This window comes from Drosophila suzukii, chromosome 3 (genome assembly GCF_043229965.1).
Source record: "Drosophila suzukii chromosome 3, CBGP_Dsuzu_IsoJpt1.0, whole genome shotgun sequence".
Taxonomy (NCBI): domain Eukaryota; kingdom Metazoa; phylum Arthropoda; class Insecta; order Diptera; family Drosophilidae; genus Drosophila; species Drosophila suzukii.
The window spans coordinates 59,854,295-59,876,263 of record NC_092082.1 but is presented as its reverse complement, the minus strand read 5'-3'; the positions used below and the strand labels follow the sequence as shown (position 1 = coordinate 59,876,263).

Genomic DNA, 21,969 nt, shown 5'->3' with positions numbered 1-21,969 from the left:
AGAGCCAGCAGAAAATAAAAGGGTCTTTAGTTGAAGACGAAAGAGTACAATTTTTCTTAGAGCAGACAAGAGCCATTTTAAGGAAATTAAATAAAATAAAATAATATATGAAAAATACCTCGAGTAAATTTGGCACTGGGATCAAATTCCAAAACCACAAAGGCACAAAACACGAAAAAAAATAAGAGCGCGAGATCGCGTAATAATTTAAACGTAAGAGAGCACGAGAGAAAAAATCTTCTATCGATTGAGCGTTGCTTGTGGGACACTGACAACTTTACGCAGGAACAGTTACAATGTAAAGCAAGCAAGAGAGAGAGAGAGAGAGACAAGAGAATAGCACACCAAAAGTCTACCAGAAATTTGGCAGGTTCAGAGAGAGTTTAAGTTACAGTTGTAATATAGAGCGGGAGAGAGAGTGAGAATCGAAGTGTTTTAGCAAGTTTAGTGAGTATAAGAATTACACTAACAAAGCTAGTAGATTAAACAAATCTAATATAAATGTTAAAATAACTATAATCACTGGGAGATCTAGTAAAAAACACTAAACACACTAACCCAGCGGTTAGACTAAGCTTTGTTAATAAACAAACACAAAACACTCGCAAAAAATTACAGAATAGACAAAAATTCAGAGCACAAGAGTAAACACAACCGTTCACAAGCGACGCTAGATCGTAATTGTGACTTAAGCATATACCTGTCGTGTCATTATCTAAGAAATCAACAAATAGTCATAACAAGACCATCACAATTCCTAAAAAGATATAATTTCAATGTTGCACTTGCATTTCTGAAAATCACCTTCAAGGATATTGCCCGGTTAACTGTGATTTTATAGCTGCTGCAACAATATTCCATAAAGAGTGTGTAAAAGATATTTGCACAGCAACAGAAAATTGCCGTTTGCCAAGGTCAGTTGATCTCAACATCATCACAAGCTAAAATCGTAAATACTAGTAATAAATCTCACACCAGTGGAGTTCGTTAGGTTAGGACGATTGGGCGATAGTTGCAGCAGCAGGACGAATCTGGCGGGCGATCTGGCCATTTAAGGGTTAATCCCGGTTCGCTCTGATATTACCTTAAATAACACTCATGTGTCCAATGACCCAATTTTGGGAGAGGCTATGCAATATGGCGGGGAAGGACCGATGATGATAGGCAGGTATTTCTATAGACGCAACCATATTGTCTAAGCAGGCAGACGCAGCGTGAGGTTCCAAGATAAGTGTTTGTGCCTAAAACTCAATAAAAGCGAGTGTTAGGAAATTTAACATGTTAGTTCTTTTATTTATAAAAAAGCATCCGTAGGGCAGCCGGGGTTTAAACAAAAAGGGCCCTGTGATATGTATTTGGGAGTTCCACGGACTTATGCGCGATTTCGCCCTACATACAAATCAGGAATTGGCTGCCGGCATCCGGTGTCCGTTTGACCCGCTTAGAAGTCCAGCTATAACCGCCTATCTTAGTCGACACCGACGCCATCCAGCATTTTCCGGTGAGTCCGTTTCAGACTGTTACGTCCACCTCATCTTGGGAGCTTCAAGCCGTCGTATCGCAGCGTTGAGAGGTACCGCCAATGTGTCGGGCGGCCGAACCCTGGACTGGTCTTGCGCAACTCACCGTTGTGCCTTAGCTTTCCTTTTTTTATTTAATCTTTAGTTAGTTTATCTTCTTTACTATATATACTTCCTTCGTTTAATTGTAAATGTATCCTGAATTAGACCCGAGAGCATTTGCCTAGAACAAAAAGGGTCCCGATTATTAATTTCAGTGGTATAGTTTTACGCCGGTTACGTACCGTTTGGCCTGTCCCTTCTTTTCTCAGGAGCTCCTCAGGATTATGTGACCCGAAACGCGCGCATTCCATGCGAGCTCTACCAACACCTGGCTGGTAGAGGATAACCTCCCGCAGCGCCTGTAGCCTTTTCCAGGAAACGCATCCTCAGCTTTGACTGGGTAAATATTAAAGACGACGATCAAGTTTTGGTCTTGAAGGCTGACGAAATATAGATCGGTTAAGAGGAGCCAATGTAAATGATTATACTTACCATGTTCATTAAATGTCTGTAAAACCCGAAATGTGTGATTGATTTGTCCCTGTGGGGGAGATGGAACCGTCGTAGTCGTGAGGAGCGCATACGGCCGACTGAGAATGGGTGATGACCCACCCGAATTCCACGTGCAGCCTTGGTTGGGTGGGAGCACTTGGCTAAGTCAACGATAGCCACCAAAATGAACCCATTTTTCCGTCAAATTAAATGTTTTTTTTTGGTTTTAAATCATCTCATGGATGATAGGGCTGTTGGTCGCAACAACACTGCCGCATAGACCAGGTTCTAGTGGTTTGAAGGTGCATGCGCGATTCACCCACGTAGACTCAGCTGCTATCGATATTAATCGTGAATATTCTCAATGTCGTGATGATTGAAGTTATTCCTTCCGAATGTTCTTCTTAAGGTAGTGATGCCAAAAAATGTGGGTATTTTATCCTCCGGTTAGGTTATCCGAGAGGTTTTGATATGGCGTTGTTGATACAGGACCACAGGTCGCGTTTTGCAAGGAGCTTCAGGATGTGATAGTACATAGACTCGTACTTCACTCTGAATGTCTCAGACTTGGAACCACAGAAGGTGGTCCTACAAGGACTGACAGTGAGCTTGACAGGTGGTTGTATGGCCAAACTCCCCAGAATTTTACTTGTTATAGGGGGTGAAATAAGAGGTAGATTAAAAGTTTAGATTTGCTGTACTTATGAATTTTGCAAGCTCTCTTAAATGGAGTGATTCTTTTTTATTAAGTGATTATTTCAAATCTTTATAGTACTTAAATATTTTGAATTTGGATCGTATGTTATTAAGTTGTTGGCATTCGAAGATCATATGCTTGGCATATTCAGGTACATTACATAGATCGCATAAATTTGTACTTACAGGTTTTATTTTGTAAAGAAAAAACTTATCATATGTCGAGTCAACCATAAGTCTATTTAAAACTTTTATACTTTTGGCGTTCCATTTTAGATCGTGGTGCCATGGCTTTTTGGTATATTTGGGAAGACCTTTATGAGGTTTGATCCCTTGATTGTACACTTATTCTTGTAATCCTCATTCCAGTTCGAATGGTTCTCCTTCGTTTACAGATGATTTGACAATAAGGTCAGTCTTTTGTTTATGTTAATGCCCTTGCGGCCAGGTACCCAAACTAGTTCTAGCTTTTCAACATCTGAATTCGCCTTTGTGTTATGTATCTCTTGACTTTTTGTTATTAATTAAACTAATAGACCCAACGCAATCACAGATTATCACATTGTTTTTGTACTTGAACTTTGATTCCTGCTAGCTCGGCACTTAAAGTATCTAGTATTTATAGCATCCCAATGCCACTTGAGACAGGCCCTATTGACGCATCTGTGGAAATTATATTCCATCCATTTCCAATATGTTTCTCAAAGATTTCCCCATAAAATGCACGGAGTTCCTCAAATGAGTATTCATTTTTGTTTTTGCCTAGGACTTTTTCATTTACACAGATCTTGTTGGAGACGTAAAACAGGTCGCGTAGCTTGGTATTGTCCTTTATCGTGTTGGTGTAGCTTGTTTCAGCCGGAGATGACCTGAAGAGCAAGGGGCTTTGTGCTTTCAGCTTGAATGATTCCTTGGCGGTGAGAAGTTTGGCTCTGAATATCGGTGGCATCACACCGGCAAGAACAAAAATTTCATGCTTGCTTGTACCAGGAGGCACACCTATACATCTTCTCAAGGCTCCAGCCTGAGCGATCTCTAAGGTTTGGTTCACTCCACAGCCCATGTCCGCAATACTAACTATAGCATATTCCTGCTTGCTTCTTACAAACGATTTGAAAAGGTTTGTTTGGGTTTCAACCCAAACTTGATCGTAGTAGCATATTGAAGCTTTTATCTTTTTGACATGCTCTTTATGTGACATGTTGGCAGATGTGATCCTACCTAGAAAAGTAAGACTTTTTTGATTAGGTACATCCACATTCTCTACGGCTACATTCGCTACCTTTTTACATCCCCTACCGACATTAATTACAACCTATTTACTTGGGTTGAAAGAAAAACCAAGGTCTTTGCATAGTAGATTGAAGTCTGTCAGTTTGTTTTGCAATTTGTCAACCGTACTATTGAATGCTCTTCCTGACGAAATTATCAGTAAACTGAATAATCTGAGTGTTTTCTTCATTGGTTTGATGCAATCTTTCTGTGTATATGTTAAACAAAATTGGGGATAAGCCGGATCCTTGAGGAACCCTATCTTTTGCAACCTGTATTGCAGTGCCCAGTTTCAACACACGATTTGATAGAAGACTAAGAAACCAGTCTATAAAGACTTTTGAAAACCTGTCATTTTCCATAATTAATTTTAGGAAATTCAGATTTACACAGTTATATACATTGGATAGGTCAACAACTGCTAGTACAACATTTAGCCTATTCCTTTTCCTTGAAGTTATGACATAAATCACTTCATTTATGCACATCGCCGCTGATTTTCCTTTCTGGTATGCATAGGACCTAATGGCAGTAACTTGTTTTCATCTATAAATAGTTCTAATCTCTTTTTAATCATACAATTTACTGTTTTGGCAAGACAGGATATAAGGGATATAGGCCTAAAGCTTTTAACATCGGATAAATCTTTGTTTCTTTTGGGAATCGGAGTGATCCTAATAATTCTCCATCCATCACAGTTCATAACCTTATTGTTGTAGAAGGCTACCAACTCGACCTTGGCTGCTGTGCTGAGAGACTCAATCATTTTGTAAGTTATTGAATAAGCACCTCCTGCAGTTTTTTTGTCTTGATCAAGAACTTCTTGGAGATCCTCCAGAACAAAACCCGGATTTTCATTGTTCTTTCTGGAATATAGGCTTTCATCTGACAATCTGTTTAAAAGAGGTATTTGCTCAATTAAAAATTCCATAAAGGAACTTGATTTATCCAGATCGAACCTATCTAACTTTTCGTCCTGACAGTTTTTCAGATTTTTTACAAACCTCCTCGCAGTTTTCGTGTTTGGTGTTTAATTTAGTTGTCTTTTTAAAAAAACAAGTTCTTTTTGGAAATTGCGACTGATTTTTTCCATTTGATTTTGAGATTAACTGCATTCACATAATTTTCATATGGCGGATCACGACATGCTTTACCTTGACAATCGGAAAATTCCTTGAAAAGTTGCTTTATTTCATCATTCCACCATGCCTTTGGAGTTTTGTTAGCTCCAAATCAATATTTGGCTGCCTTGATTTCACTTGTCATACTTTTGGTGAGGTTTGATACACTACCACATGACTCTATTTTTCCTAATTTGTTGAATAATCTGTTTTTTGCTAAGAACTTTATAGGTAAGCATAAATCAGCATTTATTTTGTAAACAATTGGAAAATTATGGCTACCACCAATGTAGAAACTTTTACATGTCCATTCAATACAGTAATTACCTTTGGTGAAGGTCATCTAGCACTGATCCCGACACTGAGTCTATGTTCCTTTTAAAGGTTGGAATATTGTTGTTTTCAAGTCTGTATCCAGCACTTGACAGTACCCTTTTTAGAAAAATTCCTTTCCTGTTTATACTGTCTCCAAAATTACTACATCTAGCATTGAAATCACCGGATATAATAACTTTGTTGAAAGGGTCAAATTTTTTTATTAAATTGTTTACTCCATCTTTAAAGTTACTGAGAGAAATGTTGGTTTAAAAATATACAGAGGTTAAAAGCATATTTGTTCCTTTGTTGGAGGCACTTGCAATAATGTCACAGTTTGTGCCATATGTAAATATTTTTAATTTTAGGCTTTTTTTGTGTCTCTGTGTTTTTCAATTAGGTTAAAATTAATTATATTCCTATATGATAAGTCATGTAAAAAAACCTCCGATAGGATGGCAATGTCACAGTTCTCGTTATTAAAAAAATATTCAAGATAGTTTTTAATGTTTTTTAAGGATTGAATGTTATATTGAAGAATTTTGATACTCTCTGTCTCTGTAACTGGTTATATTCTTTCTCTTGCGGTAATTTGGCTATTTTGTATGGTATCGTGTGTAGCTTTGATCAGATCTATGATTTCGTTTGAATTGATGAATTTTATCCTCAGTGGATAGCCCAGGGAAAAAAGGAAAATGGTCACTTGTGTCATTTGTATACGGCTTCACCAATCTGCTAACGTAGTTGTGTTTTTTTAGTACTGCATTTACCTTGAGATCCTTAATTTGTGTCTGACTATTGTTCGTTGTTGAGGGGAGAAAAGTTACCATAATAATTCTCCAGGAGAGAGTAATTTTGAGATACTGAGTAAGTACTTAATACCTCCTTCCTAGCTATCTTTTTGATTGTCATAATTTTATTGATGTCCTGCTCCTTCGCCCGTATTGGACAGATTTGTCTATCCTTGGCACTGTGGTTTTCAGCATTAAACAGAATGCAGGTACCAAGACATTCCTTGTCACCGCTTTTCTTACAGCGTTCTGATGACTTGCACGTAAAAGCAGGGTGTCCCAGTCTACCACACTTAAACCACTGACGCACTTTTGGTATGTAGTTTCAAACAGAACAATCTTCTCAGGTAAATCAGCTCCATCGAAGCTGACCTTAACGGTCTCGGTTGGTATCAAGTGTACTTAACACACTCAGATCCGTTTGAGTTTTCCTGACGTATCATCATGCGCTCAACTCGATTAACCTTTACTACAAAATTTACATTTTCAAGAATTTCCTGTTCAGAGAAATTTGTTGGATGTTATGTTATTATTATATTCATCTTCTTTATCTAAGCATTTAGAACTAGGGAGTTGGCATCTCGAGCGTTTTGAAAGTATATTTTGTATAGAGAGGCTGCAAGTGGAATAATTTCCTTGAAACCGTGAAATTTGATATGTCTAATAATAGAAATATATAATATAATAGAAATAGACCACTCTTGATTCTCTTATTTTCAAACAGCTGACACTCCTTGGTTAAATCTAAAACAGCAACTACACCAACATGTTTTTCTCCCTATAAACAAGATAGACGCTTTTCCTCAATGTTTGCTGTATTCAATTCACTATTTGTTAATTTATTAGGATCTGAAATTGTGTTGGTATTTTTCTTGGTCGCGTCTGGGTTACTTTGACTGCAGTCGGCTGCAGCCACACTTTTCCTATTTGTGTTTTCACTCTCTTCGCTGCCTGAATTGGCTGCCATGTTATTTGGTTTCACATTGCTGTCAGTTTTGTCATCCATTGTGTCCATCTGATTCGCACTAATACTTGCATACTCATGATTACCAATGCACTTTTTTTTTGCCATGATTTTTTCACAAGAACCTTCCTTTCGAAAACTGGCTGCTGATAAAGGTTTCGCTGCTTTTGCTGCTTGAATTTAGTTCAGGGGGCTTGCATTTGACCGACACCGTTTTACCGGCGTCCGCCATGTTAGCCGCTGTCTTTACAAGCCTGCCAAAAACTCACCAAAATACACCTCTTCTAATGAAAGTAATTTTCCTTTTTCTTCACAATTAAAAGAAGAAACAAACACTTATAAGCAGTATTCTACTGTATGTCACACACTTTTTCATAGAGCCTTTGATACTCACAAAAAGTAGGTTTTTCTTTGAAACGAGCAGAACACAACCGGACTAACTCGCTGCCAAAACGGGAGTGAATTGAATTTATTTACCTTTGCTTACGTTTTGTTCTTAGTGATGGCCGATAGTTTGGTGTTGTGAGACAGCGGGGTTATCGATGTTTTATGTTGCGAGCTGTGGCATTAGGGTTACTCCGCCCTGGGGTAAAACTGAGCCTGCGGCACTGCCACCAAACAAATTGCAGTTCGCAACATTGTAGCTCCAATAAAAAAAAATTTTCGAGGCGACGACGTCTCGCCCATTTATGACGCTTGCTCCCCAGCCATCCCGAACGGTGGCTTGTAACATAGATTGCGATTGCATTGGAAGTGGTGACAGGGAAGTTAACGGCGTAGGAAAAAACTGAATCAGAGCGGGGTCAGCAGACAATGCCGACAATTTGCTCCTGTTCACAGGCTTACCAGTGAACCAGTGATAGCATCCTGGCCGAAGCCAAGATTTTCCTCACGGGGGAAATCGTAATAGCGAGTACACTGAAGAAAATCTGTAATTTTTTCTGCGATAGAGTAGGTTTAAAGCTTGTGTTTTGTTATTTATTTGTTTAAAATGTATTTTGTTGTTGTTAGGATGTGTCGGATTCCTATGTTCGCCCAGAATTTTTAATTTTTTTTCGGTTATAGACTTAACTGTTTAATAGTGAACCGTGGCAACCCTACGCGCTGCACGGTTATTTAAGTACTTGTTTAACAATTGGGAAAAATCATGGCCGAGGATAAGGAGGTTGGATATAGGCACGGCCACCAGCTAAGGTCGATGGGTCCACCCGGCGACGAAAAGGACGATCTCTGGACCATTGACGTAGAGGGTACTGCAGGGTTGCCGCTGGCTGGTAGGTAGGCGCAGGTAGGCGGCAGTGCAGTGGATCGGGTTAGGGATCGACCGGCGGATCTGCTACATCATCGGTCACCCAGAATCCTTGATTTCAAGGCGATCGTCGAGGCGCCGCATTAACTGCTGGTTCCGGAGCAGAAGGGCCTGAAGAGCTGAATCTGGAAGGGGATACAGCAGCGGATTCGGCGGCAAACGCAGCTCTGTCACAGACGGACCAAACTTATCGCGTATCTCAGGAGTCGGGTGTTAGCCAGGCGTTGATGACATGATGCTTTTGCTGAACGACGTCCTTAGGCCAGCAGAGAGCAGACCGCAAACGCAGATGGTGCCCACGCCGATGTGTCCAGAAGGCGGCGCGAATGGAGATGGAGAGATGCTACCGAAGGTTGCCAGAGTTGCCGCCCAGGCAGCGACCTCGGCCACCGGTGAATGACTCTCCGGGGATCGTTAACAGCCTGAGCCAGGAACGGGAGTACCATCCGGCAGGCAGGAGCGATCACCACGCACGGCAGTGGCGGATAGAGGATCGAAGGGCTGCGGGTTTTTGACACTAGCCGCGGTTGTATTCTAACGCGGGCGCCGGAAACGGGAACCGATACATCTGAATAGACCGCTGGAATGTCTCCTTCGGCGGTGAGGACGATGGCCATTCCGTAGACGATTTCGTGTTCCGTCTGGAGTTCCTTCAGCGGCAACAGCAGTGTCCGTAGAATGAAGTTCTGTGGAACTTCCACCTCCCCCTCTCGGGCAGAGCGAAGGAGTGGTATTGCGTACACCTACGCCAATCCAGAGTGGACACTTGGGCTCAGCTGTGCAGGGCTCTGATGGACCGGTTCCGTGGTCATCAGGAAGAACACAAAAGAATGCATGAGATACTACAGAGTGGGCAGCAGCCGGGAGAGTGTGCGGATGATTACATCCATTCCATGAAGCAACTCGCTTCACGCCTAAAAACATCAATGCCAGAGCGCAGTTGGTGAAGGTGGTAAAAGAAGGGCTTAAGGGGCGGCATCGTTAGGTTCATTTACGCGATAAATGTACTCACGGTGGACGAACTTCGGGAGGAGTGCGTCGACTTATGAAGAAATTTCGATCGTCGGGGGCGCGCTGCTTACTTGTAGCAGAGCAAGTTGCGAGGCTCTTATACCGGACGACGTCGACGAGCAGCAAAACCTCGAAGTGAACGAGCTCCGTGGGCGTATTCGAAACCCATTCAGGCCAGTTTGCTGGAGTTGCCGGGCTGCTGAGCACGGATTCCAGGATTGCGAGGCTACGGATTGGAGGAGGTTCTGTTTCCGGTGCGGCAGACCGGGCGTGATTACTCCAAACGGTCGGCTGGGCGGTCCGAAAGCGGGAGGGACTCGCCCAGGGTGGAATTCCACGAAATAGTTCCGAAGGTAGATAAAGACAAGAACATATATAGCCAATCTGATAGGTATAAGTATTTGTTAAAATACTTGCCGGCGGAAGAAAAACTACGGCGTTATATAAAGGCTCGGAACCGGATCTTTGCGGAACATCAGCTGAGCGGCATACGTATGTTCTCACGAAGAGTCCAGAAAACGAGGGAGCGCTTCAGTATAAGGAGATTCAGACGACGAGAGGTGGTGGCGGCCGTGAAACGCGTAGATTCCGCCGATCCTAGACCGTTCGCCGGTGTGGAGATCTTGGGCATGCAGCTCACTGGCTTGTTGGACACGGGGGCTAGTGTATGTCTACTCACAAAGTCTGTCAAGAGCTCGTGGAAACGCTGGGTGCTACCGTCCAACCTCGGTGGTCCGGACGGCTTCTGTCGAGGATCCATCCATTATCGGACGCTTGGAGATGCCTGTAAAATACGAAGGCGTAAGTAACACACCGCGTACTTTGGAGTGGACTTCTGGCGGGCGTTCGGACTAGCTCCAGCCGTCGTAGGGAAGCCGGTGTCGAGAGGCGGCAGATGGAGCACTACGCCGATCAGGAAGACGAGGACGAAGTAAGGGAGGATCCCGAGTCCTTGAGCCTTTCTACGGACGAAAAGCAGGCATTAGAGAGGGTCAAGGAGGAGTTCCTTACATTTGAGCGGGATGGCCTCGGAGTCACCAGCAGAGCTGGTAGAAGGAGCTTGGGTGTTCAAGAATCGTCCGTATCCGATGTCTTGGGGGAAGCAAAAGGTTGTCGAAGATGAGATCGATAAAATGCTGGAGCTGGGTGTCATCGAGGGAAGCAAAAGCACGTGGAGCAATCGCACAACGGTAGTGTCGAAGCCAGGGAAATACATGTTCTGTCTGGATGCCCGGAAGTTGAACGCGTTGACCTTTAAGGATGCGTACCCTCTGCCCAGCATTGATGGAATCCTCTCCAGAACAGATCAGGCGCATTACATCTCCAACGTAGACATTAAGTTTGCGTTTTGGCAGATCGAACGTTCCAGGCAGGCGGTTGTACCAGTTTCGGATTATGCCATTCGGACTGTGTAACGCTGCGCAACGCTTGGTGGGGCTCATGGATCGGGTGATACTAGCGGAGCGCAGATCGTCGACCTGCTAATCCTCGTTCCAGAATTTCAGACGCACTTGAAGTATTTGCGTCGCGTAGTCCACAGTCTAAAATCTACCGGATTGACCATAGGGTTAAAGAAGTCGTATTTTTGCTTCAAGTCTTTCACTTACCTAGGGCTTATAGTCGGAGGTGGACTCCTGCGGGTGGATACTGGACGGGTTTCGGCAATTTAGAAGATGCCCTAACCGAAATCCATGAAGGAAGAATGAGCCTTTCTCGGCACAACGGGATGGTATCGACGGTTCGTCAAGAACTTTGCTACGCTAGCCGCACCACTCTCCGAGTCCTTAAGGGGTTATATACCTTCTTTGTCGAAGAAAAAGAGGAAAGTTTGGATTTTTTTTTAGGTATGTAGCAATTATTTCATGTTTGTATGTTTTAATTTTTTGATAGTACACTTTATTAACAATGTTTGTGCAAAATTTCGTGGAAAAATATTAAATAGTTTTTAAGGGGTGGCTGTTTCCCTTAGAGGCCTTTTTTTGAAGAGCCTTGCGGTGATACTTCCCCAGGTCGAACAGGTCAACTGAAACCATAAAATTAAACAAATTTCATTAGTTTAGTGTGCTTGAACGATCGTTTTTAATATTTTTATACCCGTTACTCGTAGAGTAAAAGGGTATACTAGATTCGTCGGAAAGTATGTAACAGGCAGAAGGAAGCGTTTCCGACCCCATAAAGTATATATATTCTTGATCAGGATCACTAGCCGAGTCGATCTAGCCATGTCCGTCTGTCCGTCTGTCCGTCTGTCTGTCCGGATGAACGCTGAGATCTCGGAAACTATGAAAGCTAGGCTATTGAGATTTGGCGTACAGATTCCTGAGCTTCTTACGCAGCGCAAGTTTGTTTCAGTAGACTGCCACGCCCACTCTAACGCCCACAAACCGCCCAAAACTGTAACTCCTACAGTTTTGACGCTAGATATAACATTTTAACTGAAGTGTATTGTTCTCATCAATACCTATCGATTGACCTAAAAAAAGTTTGCCACGCCCACTTAAACGCCCACAAACCGCGAAAACCTGTGACGCCCACAATTTGCATGCTAGATAAAAAATTTTAACTGAAATGTATTGGTGTCGTCAATACCTATCGATTGATCCAAAAATAAATCCACGCCCACTCTAACGCCCTTAACGCTTAAATCTGTCTACCGCCGGTAGGTGGCGCATTTTAATCTCGCTTTGCTGCTTGCATATCTCCATTTCCCTTTGAGTAACGGGTATCTGATAGTCGAGGTACTCGACTATAGCGTTCTTCCTTGTTTTTTTGTGCATACGGGAACATTTTATGCTAAAAATGAACTTTTTGGTCGCTAGAAATTTCACTAAAAAATGCATTTCGGCAAAAAAAAGTTTGTGCGTGAAAAGTCGATCGTTTAAGCACAGAAAAATTTCATTACGAACATTTAAAAAAAAATTTGAAGTAAACCGGTTCAGTAGTTTTCTGCCAATCCATATCACCGCAAAGTCATTTTTCAAGAAGCACCATTTCGAGATATTCGCGTTTAAAGTTTCAAGTTTAGTTTATGCGCGCGACGAGGTGCCCGGTTAGGAGCCCTGTAACTTTTTTTCTACTCCTCGAATCTCTATGCAAATTTGGGAAAATGTTCTCAAGGAGTTGTTCTTTAAGATAAAGCAATAAAAAAATTTTCGATTTTTTGAAAATAAAAAAGGTGTATAACCCCTTAAAGAAGGCTGGAAACACAAAGTTTTCCTTAAGTCGCAGCGCCACACAGGCAGTGGATGACCTGAGGCTGGCCTTGACGAGCGCACCGGCGTCGGCGCGGTATTGTTTCAGGGGAACCAGGACGGAGACGAGCAATCTATCTCGCTTTTCTCGGCCAAGATGAACAAACACCAGGTGAACTACTCGGTCACGGAAAAGGATGGTCTGGTGGCCGCCCTGATCACGACAATGAAGGATCACAATGTGGTCTCTCCAGCTGCAGGGTTACGATTTCAGCACTTGAACCACGTAAAGGCAGCGAGAACGTAGTCGCCAATACTCTATATACTCCGATGCTCTATATACTCTATATATAGATCCGACAGATTTTCTGGGATTCGAGATGACCGATTTTGCTGCGGAGGATTACACGGAGTTAGTGCAAGACGTGGAGTCCAACAGGGACCACTTACCGGACCTCAAGGTGGACGGTGGATTAATCTTCAAGCGCATGGGTAATCCGAAAATAGACGATCCGAATGGAAGCTGTGGATCCCGCAAAGCCTGACGCACAGCCTGACAAAGCTTGCTCATTCGGACCCCAAGGCTGGCCATGGTGAAATGACGAGGACCTTGGAGACTCTGCGACGCCAGTTCTATGGCCAGGAATGACTATCCATGTGCGTGATTACGTCCGGGTTTGCGAGGTAGCCAGGCCAAGAAATCTTCCGCCGCAACTTCGTGCTGAGTAATTTCAGCAAATCCTTTAACGCCAAGTTTGCACGGAAGTTCCTTAAAGCCAGGGTGGTCAAATCCGTCGGCAGCAATGCATACTTGCTGGAGGACCTCCACGGCCGCGGTCTGGGTTGTGAACTGAAAGACTTAAAAACAATGTATAGTAGCACAGCGATCACAACAGCTATACTTCCCGCCATGCGTGGGCCCCGCGTAAGGCGCCGATCGATCTGCAGGATGGTATCATTGCCGTGTTGAGTCCCATCGTATCTCCAAGGCTACCAATTATTTCGTCGTTCTGCTGAAACTCCGGATAGCGCCTCTCGAAATCTTTGGTTGATGTTACACTTAGAGTCGATAATGGGAGGGAATCTATTGATAGGTTAGGTCGATAGGGCGATAGTGGCACCAGCGGGATGAATCTGGCGGGCAATCTGGATGTTCCGAGATAAGTTTTGTGCCTAAAACTAAAAAGAAGTAAGTGTTAGGAAATTTAACACGTTAGTTCTTTTACTTAAAAATAATCATCCCTAGGCCTGTCGGTGTCCCAATACAAAGGGCCCCGGGATATTTATTTGGGAGTTCCACGGATTTCTGCGCGATTTCGCCCTACATACGAGTCACGACTTGGCTGGCGGCAACCGGTGTCCGTTCGACCCGCTTAGAAGTCCAGCTATAACCGCCTTCCTTAGTCGACACCGACGCAATCCAGCATTTTCCGGTGAGTCCGTTTCAGACTGTTACGTCCACATCGTCTTGGGTGCTTCAAGCCGTCGTGTCGCAGCGTTGAGACGTACCGCCAATGTGTCGGGCGGCCGAACCTTGGACTGGCCTTGCGCAACTCACCGTAGTTTTCCTTTTTTTAGTTAATTACATGCTTATCTTCGTTACTATATATTCCTTTGTTTAATTGTACATGTATCCTGAATAAGACCCGAGAGCATTAGTTGTCCTCGTCGTTTGCCTAGAAGAAAAGGGTCCCGATTATTAGTTTCAGTGGTATATTTTTACGCCGGTTACGTACCGTTTGGCCTGTCCATTTTTTCCCCAGGAGCTCCTCAGGATTATGTGACTCGACACGCGCGCATTGCGTGTGTCCCTTTTGTGTGCTGTGTTTCTATGCGAGCTCTACCAATACGTGGTTGGTAGAGGATAACCTTCCACAGCGCCTGTAGCCTTTTCCAGGGAACGAATTCTCAGCTTTAACTGCGTAAATATTAAATACGACGGCCAAGTTTTGGTATTGAAGGCTGAAGAAAGATAGATCGGTTAAGAGGAGCCAATATAAATGATTATACTTACCATGTTCATTAAATGTCTGCAAAACCCGAAACGTGTGAGTGATTTTTCCGTGTGGGGGAGATGGAACCGTCGCAGTCGTGAGGAGCGCATCCGGCCGACCGAGAATGGGTGATGCCCCAGAATTCCACTGGCATCCTTGGTTGGGTGGGAGCGCTTGGCTAAGTTATCGATAGCCACCAAAATTGTCAAGGAGCTGGGTTTGTTTTATTAACAAACAACAAATTGAAGGATTTTAAAAAGATGAATCTGCTGGTACAAAAAAAGGATGTTTTTATTTAAGTTAATTAGTAGTTTAGCTTCCTTCTCTTGTCACGGATGCTTCGCCATTTTCTCTGCGCCATTTGCAGCCCAGCTCCGATTCGCAATATGTCAACATGGGCCTTGAAGGAGTGGGAGCCGAATTGGAAACGGGGTCGTTCCGCTGATGCTGCAGGAAGTCGCCCAGCATCCTGGCAATGGCTGGTTAACGAATCCTCCAGCTGTACCTTAACGGGCGTTCTCTTTTCCCCCACCCTGTAGAAGCCAAAACGTCCTGCAGCTTTAGCTTCCAAGAAGCTGGTGGTGGTGGAGTCCGGTTGTTCCCCAATGGAATCTCAAACAACACACGCTAACAATTCGGTTAAAAAAATAAATATTTCAGATAGTTCAAAAAAGTATTGGGACGAATTCTATGAACAATTGTTTATATTAAGAAATGTGTGTAGACAAAAGTATTGTAAAGTAGTATCGTAAGAACGCTACAGTCGAGTACCTCGACTATCTGATACCCGTTACTTGGCTAAAGGGACCAAAGGGAAATGGAGATACGCAAGCAGCAATGCGAGATTGTAGTGCGCCACCTACCCGTGATCGCAATAAATGGGTATGTTTGCGGTAGACAGATTTCGGCGTTAGGGGCATTAGAGTGGGCGTGGCAAACTTTTTTTTGGGGTCAATTGATAAATATTGACGAGACTAATACATTTCAGTTAATACAATATCGATTTCAAGTGCCTTGAGGTGGACATGATTCCGGGATAACGCTTTATATGAATTTAGTTTCAGGCCTAGGTCTCTTCTAGGCAAATTAGAGTGAAACGGACTTTTTCCAAAAAAATGTGGGACTTTAATCGATAAAAGCTCTAAACAACTTGTTTGAATTTTGAAAAACACAATCGCGGTGTTTCACAAGACGTTTGTAAGATCGTTACAGGTGAAGAATTAAAATTTGACTCAGAACATAGAGATTTTCTTAATTAATACACAGTACCGATCACTGCGATTCGTTCCGAGGTTACTTTCCATGACGAGCTCGAGTTGCAATTAACCAATTAAGGTTATACAAATTTTAGCTTGCATCTATAATGTCACCCTTTAATTTTGCTGAGTAATGGAATAGGCTACGTTGAGTATACTGTGAGCTACAACTCCGCCAACTTTTAAAATGTGAAATTTGTCAACAATTTAGTGACAGTAAGGCGTCTGTTTTACAAAAACGTTTGATGAAATTCGAGTCCATTCTATTGTCGATGAATTGTTGTCATGGACAATAGTCCATAAAATTATAATTTACTGGAATAATTGTATGGCCAACAGAAAAATCAAAGTCTATGCTAACAACCACTCTTCCTTTACCCGCCCACAACACAGCGGCATTCCTCAAGAATCCCCACTCTCAGTAATTCTGTTCCTAAGTGAATGTAAGGCTTCTGTTGATATCGAAAAACTCGAAAAAAGTCCGACGACTAATCGAGACGTGTGCCAGTTTAAAGTTGCCGTCCATACGAATCAAACAAGCAACATTGGACAAAGTGCATGGTATATTAGATTTCATTATACCTTTTACTCGTAGAGTTAAAGGGTATACTAGATTCGTCGGAGAGTATGTAAGAGGTAGTAGGATACGTTTCCGACCCTATAAAGTATATATATTCTTGATCAGGATCACTATAGCATGTTGATTCTAACGCCCATAACGCTAGAACGGTCAATTTTGACCCACCCACATTTTTTAATAAATTTAAAACATTAAAATGTGATTTTGTTTTGATTATTAGTGTCCATCTGGAGGAGCTGGAGGGGATCCACTAGAGAATACCAGTGGGAAGGAGCATACCCTACCGCACGTGTCATCGCAAGGAAAGTACGTTCTGGCCAAAAGAATTTGGTTACGTTTTACGAATTTAAGTATCTTTATAGCGGGGCCACCAGTAATACGATTTCCGATCTGTTCATTGGGGAATCGTTGGACTCCACCACCACTAGCTACTTGCCACTTGAAGAGAAGACGTGCTGGAGAGAGAGGGAGGAGAAAAAAAGTCCGCCCGCTAAAAGACCGCTGTCGGAGCCAGTCAGATTGCTAGGCGAATTTCTGCAGCATCAACGGAACAACCCAATCAGGCTCCCATGCTGGAATATTTGGAATCGGAGCTGAATTGCGGATAGCGCGGAGAGGATGGAGAAGCATCCGCGAGACGAGAAGGATCCACTAAGCTATTAATTTACATAAATAAAAACATCCGAGGAACATATCACTTACTTATATTTTAATTTTTTTGTGCACCAGCAGATTCGACTTTGTTAAATTTCTAAAATTGATTTGTTTTTTTTTACATGACAGTAAGACCATGCTATTGCGGGTGAACTTTGAAAACGTCAGTCACACTACAAAGATTAAGACTTATCGACTAGATAAACTTTTTGCCGATACTAGGCTTTAATCTTTGCGCTGCGGCTAACGGCGTGCATCGAAATTCACTCACGAAATCTTGTATTTTTTGTGGTATTTCCTTATCTTATCTGAGTACCGCGGTGAAAAGCTGACACGATGAAAGGCGTTAGCCGCCTATTTTCCACTCGCTCTCTCCAGTGGTTAGCTCGTGGATTTCGTCGATGTGAGTGAGCAGAAAACAGCCTAATTAAGCAATTGAAAATGATGAGTCTGCTGGTGTATAAAGACAATCAAATAAAAATAATTGCAATGAAGTTATTTTCATATAAAGTAGTAGTTTAAAGCTTGGTCATCTTATTCTCCACCTTGGCAGCTTCTTCACGACGCATGCTGCCCAGTTCTGGGAATGAAGTTGTTCTACTTGTGGTGCAGGAAGTCGCCCAGAATGCTTGCAATGGCTGGTGATGGATCCTCTAGCTTTTCTCTAGCTGTTTTTTGGCTCTTCTTAATAATATTAATATTATAAAATATTATATGAATCAAGCAACTTATGTACATATAAACATAGTTCCTCGGCGTCACTCCGTCAGCGGGTCCTCAAGCTCCTTTTTAGCTGCCAAGTAGCTGAAGGTTCATTGAGTGGAAAGTTGTTCTGGAATAGAACAATATATTAATTTGAGTTGCTTATATATGAAATTAGTATCTCCTCTTTACTACAGTCCAAAAGCATCCTAAGTGGACGGAAACCTACCGACAAGCTCAACGTTACCACGGCCGTCGGGCCAGCTCACCCAAGCAGGTTCCCGAACCAACCAGGTTCCGGCGGCAAATATGCAGGATTCAAACGGTTCAAAAGCTCATCCCTAAACCTAGTGCATAACGATCAAAGTTTTTTTGTCAGGTTCGGTACTCGAGGGTGTACAATCCTTTCAGGTTACGGAGAACAACTACAAAAAGGCTTTAGAACGTCTAGACGCGCGCTATGACAATGACGTTCTAATCTTTTCAGATTGCATATCCAAACATCCAAGCTCCTCAGCATTTCAAAGGCTGATCGACAATGCATTAGCAATACGAGGATCATTACTTTTCACCGGATCTGCGGAACAGGTCATGAATGGCAATATTAACTACATTCTTCTGTCAAAGGTCGAACACGAAACTGAAACAAAGAACGATGAAACCCAAGACTACGAGAAATTGGCAACGTGGGATGATTGTTGCACCATTCTTCAAATTCTGGAAGGCCACCGACCTCTGGATCACAGTACAACACAGAACCCCAAGCAGTCACAAGCTTCGAAGACATTCTTAAGCACTTTATCACCAAGCTGTCGATTCAATACCGCTATGTCGCGGTCAGGACTGCAGGCGCTTGCATTAATTACTTAAGCAAGGGACATAAATTAAAATACTGACCATCAAAGTTCAAATGCAAGGTCTGCGAATAAGCACATCACACGCTGTTACACAAACTCACCCACGGGCAGCAATCAACAACTAGCAGTACACTACTTCCACGCAGCAATCAGCAAGGCGTTATTCCAACGGAATGGACAGGAAAGAACAACTTCATCTTGTCCGAGTCTTACTCGACTCATGCTTGGAGGTGAGTTTCATCACAGAGGAAACTGCAATGCAATTGCAGTTAGAGCGACGTCGAGTGTATGAGGAAGTTAGCGGAACCTCGGATCTCTTTCGAATGGTCTTCCAGCTTTTCCGTAACAAAGAAGGTTTGTGCATTCGTAAGATGCATCTTGCTGGGACAAACCTTTGGACATTGTCTTAGCAGATCCCCAGCTTTTTTTAGTTCAAACGAAATTCATGTCTAGTTTAATACCGAGGGATTCTTCGATGCGATTCGGGAAGGAAAGATCATGTTCGGCGAAGGGAAACCAACGCTACTTAATACAGCGTACGGATCGATTGTTGGCGGCCACTTAAACTCATGTGAACCAAGTGAGATTCTTCAGTGTCACCTCACTCAGTAGGCAGGCAGTACCTCGAACGGAAACTGTTCGAATACAGGTCAGGTTGCCATTCAAGGCGAGTTCTGTTAGACTTGGATACGTGCACAGGAATGCACTAACCAGATTTAGTTCACTGGAGTGCCGTCGAGACTCATGGCAGCATATGTTCTGTTCTTGAAGGAGTATGAATCTCTGGGACATAACGGGAGCAGACGATATTAAGGAATTGCAGCTCAAGAAGAATGACATCGTTCGACTACTAGCCAAACTGGGTTGCACCACGGATATGATCTTATAAATTTGGTTCTCAGGACCACAATTTCAGCTGCACTCACCAGAAAACTGGCCACGTCAACATATCAAGCTACCATTACCAATAAACGAATGTAATTAGCCTACACTACTCTGCAAAACAGTAGATCTAACAGAAACAAATTTAATCTTGAGAGACCTCATCTCTATTTGGTCGTCATACACCAGAGTACTTCGCATTGTTTTTGATTCATGTACTCCATTTGCCTGCAACCAAAATGAATCTGACTTTCTGAAAAATCGTTTCGAAAATTCAGCAAGAAGCACACGCATCCGAAATCTTATCTGTGAAAGGAAATTTGGATCTGCAGCCATGTTTTCGACGACTCACGCCATTCTTACAAAATTCGGCTTACATTGACGTTGAACTGTGTGTGATGAAGGTGGGTGGTAGGCTGGCACAGGCTGACATACCGATCGACGGGTAATCTCCGGCCTTGTTGCCCAGAACACATTCAATCACCAGGCTTTATGTGGAATTTTAACATAAAATCAATCTTCACGATGGACCCAAGCATTTGATGTCACTTTTTCGAAAAACTTAGGATAATAAACGCACGCTCACTGCTTCGAACAACTGTACGATGCTGCTTAACGTGCATCCATTTCTTGCCTCGTTTGCTCAAAGAGGTTATGGGAGGCCTGCATGTAGATCGGTTGCAAGGTGGTCGACTATTCCTAGTGTCGGGAGTTGACTTCCGCGGCCCGTTCTTCATAGAGGATCAGAGGCATGGCCCGCTACAAAACGTATTGTGCCATATTCGTTCATATCGAATTCGTATCGGAGATTTCAACCAATGCGTTTCTACTTTGCATCAAAAGCTTCGTCGTTTGCCGGGGCATTCTGATAAAATTCTTTTGGCCAATTTCACCGGCATCTGACGATCCCAATGATACCATGGCAGTTACCCTGGCACACCTGTTTATTGGAACTCCATTAGCCAGCGCTCATGTACCATTCCAAGGATGATCGCCAAAAGGAAGCCAAGTATGTCGATGGTTCCGAAGAATTACCTACATTAAACAGCGCTTTTGGAATGTTTGACAGCGCGACTACATATGCACACTCCAGGAGAGTGGAAAGTGGACAAATGGCTTCCCAAAGATTCAGGAGGGTTAGCTTGTAATCGTTCATGAAGACAACACTCGTGTGGTCGTAGCGATTCCAGGCAAAGATGGTCGAGTCTGCGTTGCTGATATCAAAGCTACCAAAGGAACTTATCGTTGTCCAATTCATAAATTGGCCCCCTTCCTATATCATCAGATTTGTAATTTGAAAGCTAAATCTTTAAGCCCTGTGAGGAGGTTCGGGAAGAGCACTGTTTATTAATTTGAGTTGTTTATATTTGAAATTAACTACTTCGATATCGGGATCCCTCCAATCTATATCGATACAAATTATCGCACAAGGGTCTGGCAACGCCTACACTTAATTTTGGGTACTTGATTGAAGAGAGAACATAGCCACATCGCTTGTAATCGAAACGGCAGTAATTTGGATGTATAATTTTATAAGGGTAGTGGGTTACCAGCCTAACAATGCAAAGCTATTATAAATAAAATTAAATCTATCTTTCAATTGATAATGAATATGGCTTGTTTGGTTCGTTGGGACGGTAACTTTATAATGGTACATGTCTCTTTTTTTTGTATGAGTTTTTACGATATTAAAGGACGCTTCACTGTACCTAAATTCTATTTCAATATCATCCACTTTAAAGTCGTCCCGTCCCAATAGAAAACACTTATGCCAACGTCCTTCTAATCCTCGAAACATGGCAACTAGTCCCTTTTCTTATATCTCCTCAATCGACCCGAAACGAGTTCCCCGGAGTGGTCTCTTGAGTATTGGGAATAGCCAATAGTTACATGAAGCCCAAATTATTAAATTCTTTGGAAAGTATGTAACTATAGCCTTTACTCGAAGAGTAAAAGGTTCGGAAAGTATGTAGCAGGTAAAAGGATGCGTATCCATCCCTATAAAATACTGACCATCAAAGTTCAAATGCAAGGTCTGCGAATAAGCACATCACACGCTGTTACACAAACTCACCCACGGGCAGCAATCAACAACTAGCAGTACACTACTTCCACGCAGCAATCAGCAAGGCGTTATTCCAACGGAATGGACAGGAAAGAACAACTTCATCTTGTCCGAGTCTTACTCGACTCATGCTTGGAGGTGAGTTTCATCACAGAGGAAACTGCAATGCAATTGCAGTTAGAGCGACGTCGAGTGTATGAGGAAGTTAGCGGAACCTCGGATCTCTTTCGAATGGTCTTCCAGCTTTTCCGTAAC

At 42.8% G+C, this 21,969-nt stretch overlaps 2 long non-coding RNA genes across 3 annotated transcripts; one reads left to right on the top strand and one right to left on the bottom strand.

The window, feature by feature from the left end:
• Positions 1-1,264: 1,264 nt before the first annotated feature.
• LOC108011661 (uncharacterized) lies at positions 1,265-3,972 on the bottom strand. Its single transcript, XR_010654372.2, has 3 exons — positions 2,055-3,972; positions 1,805-2,002; positions 1,265-1,743 (listed from the first exon to the last, which is right to left on the bottom strand). It is a non-coding gene; the product is annotated as an uncharacterized lncRNA (long non-coding RNA).
• A 12,257-nt stretch (positions 3,973-16,229) lies between these two features.
• LOC118877746 (uncharacterized) lies at positions 16,230-17,248 on the top strand. 2 transcript variants are annotated; one of them, XR_005014453.3, is made up of 3 exons: positions 16,230-16,610; positions 16,775-16,860; positions 16,917-17,248. It is a non-coding gene; the product is annotated as an uncharacterized lncRNA (long non-coding RNA). The 2 variants fall into 2 exon arrangements; XR_010654467.2 differs by having other exon boundaries at positions 16,247-16,535.
• Positions 17,249-21,969: the final 4,721 nt, after the last annotated feature.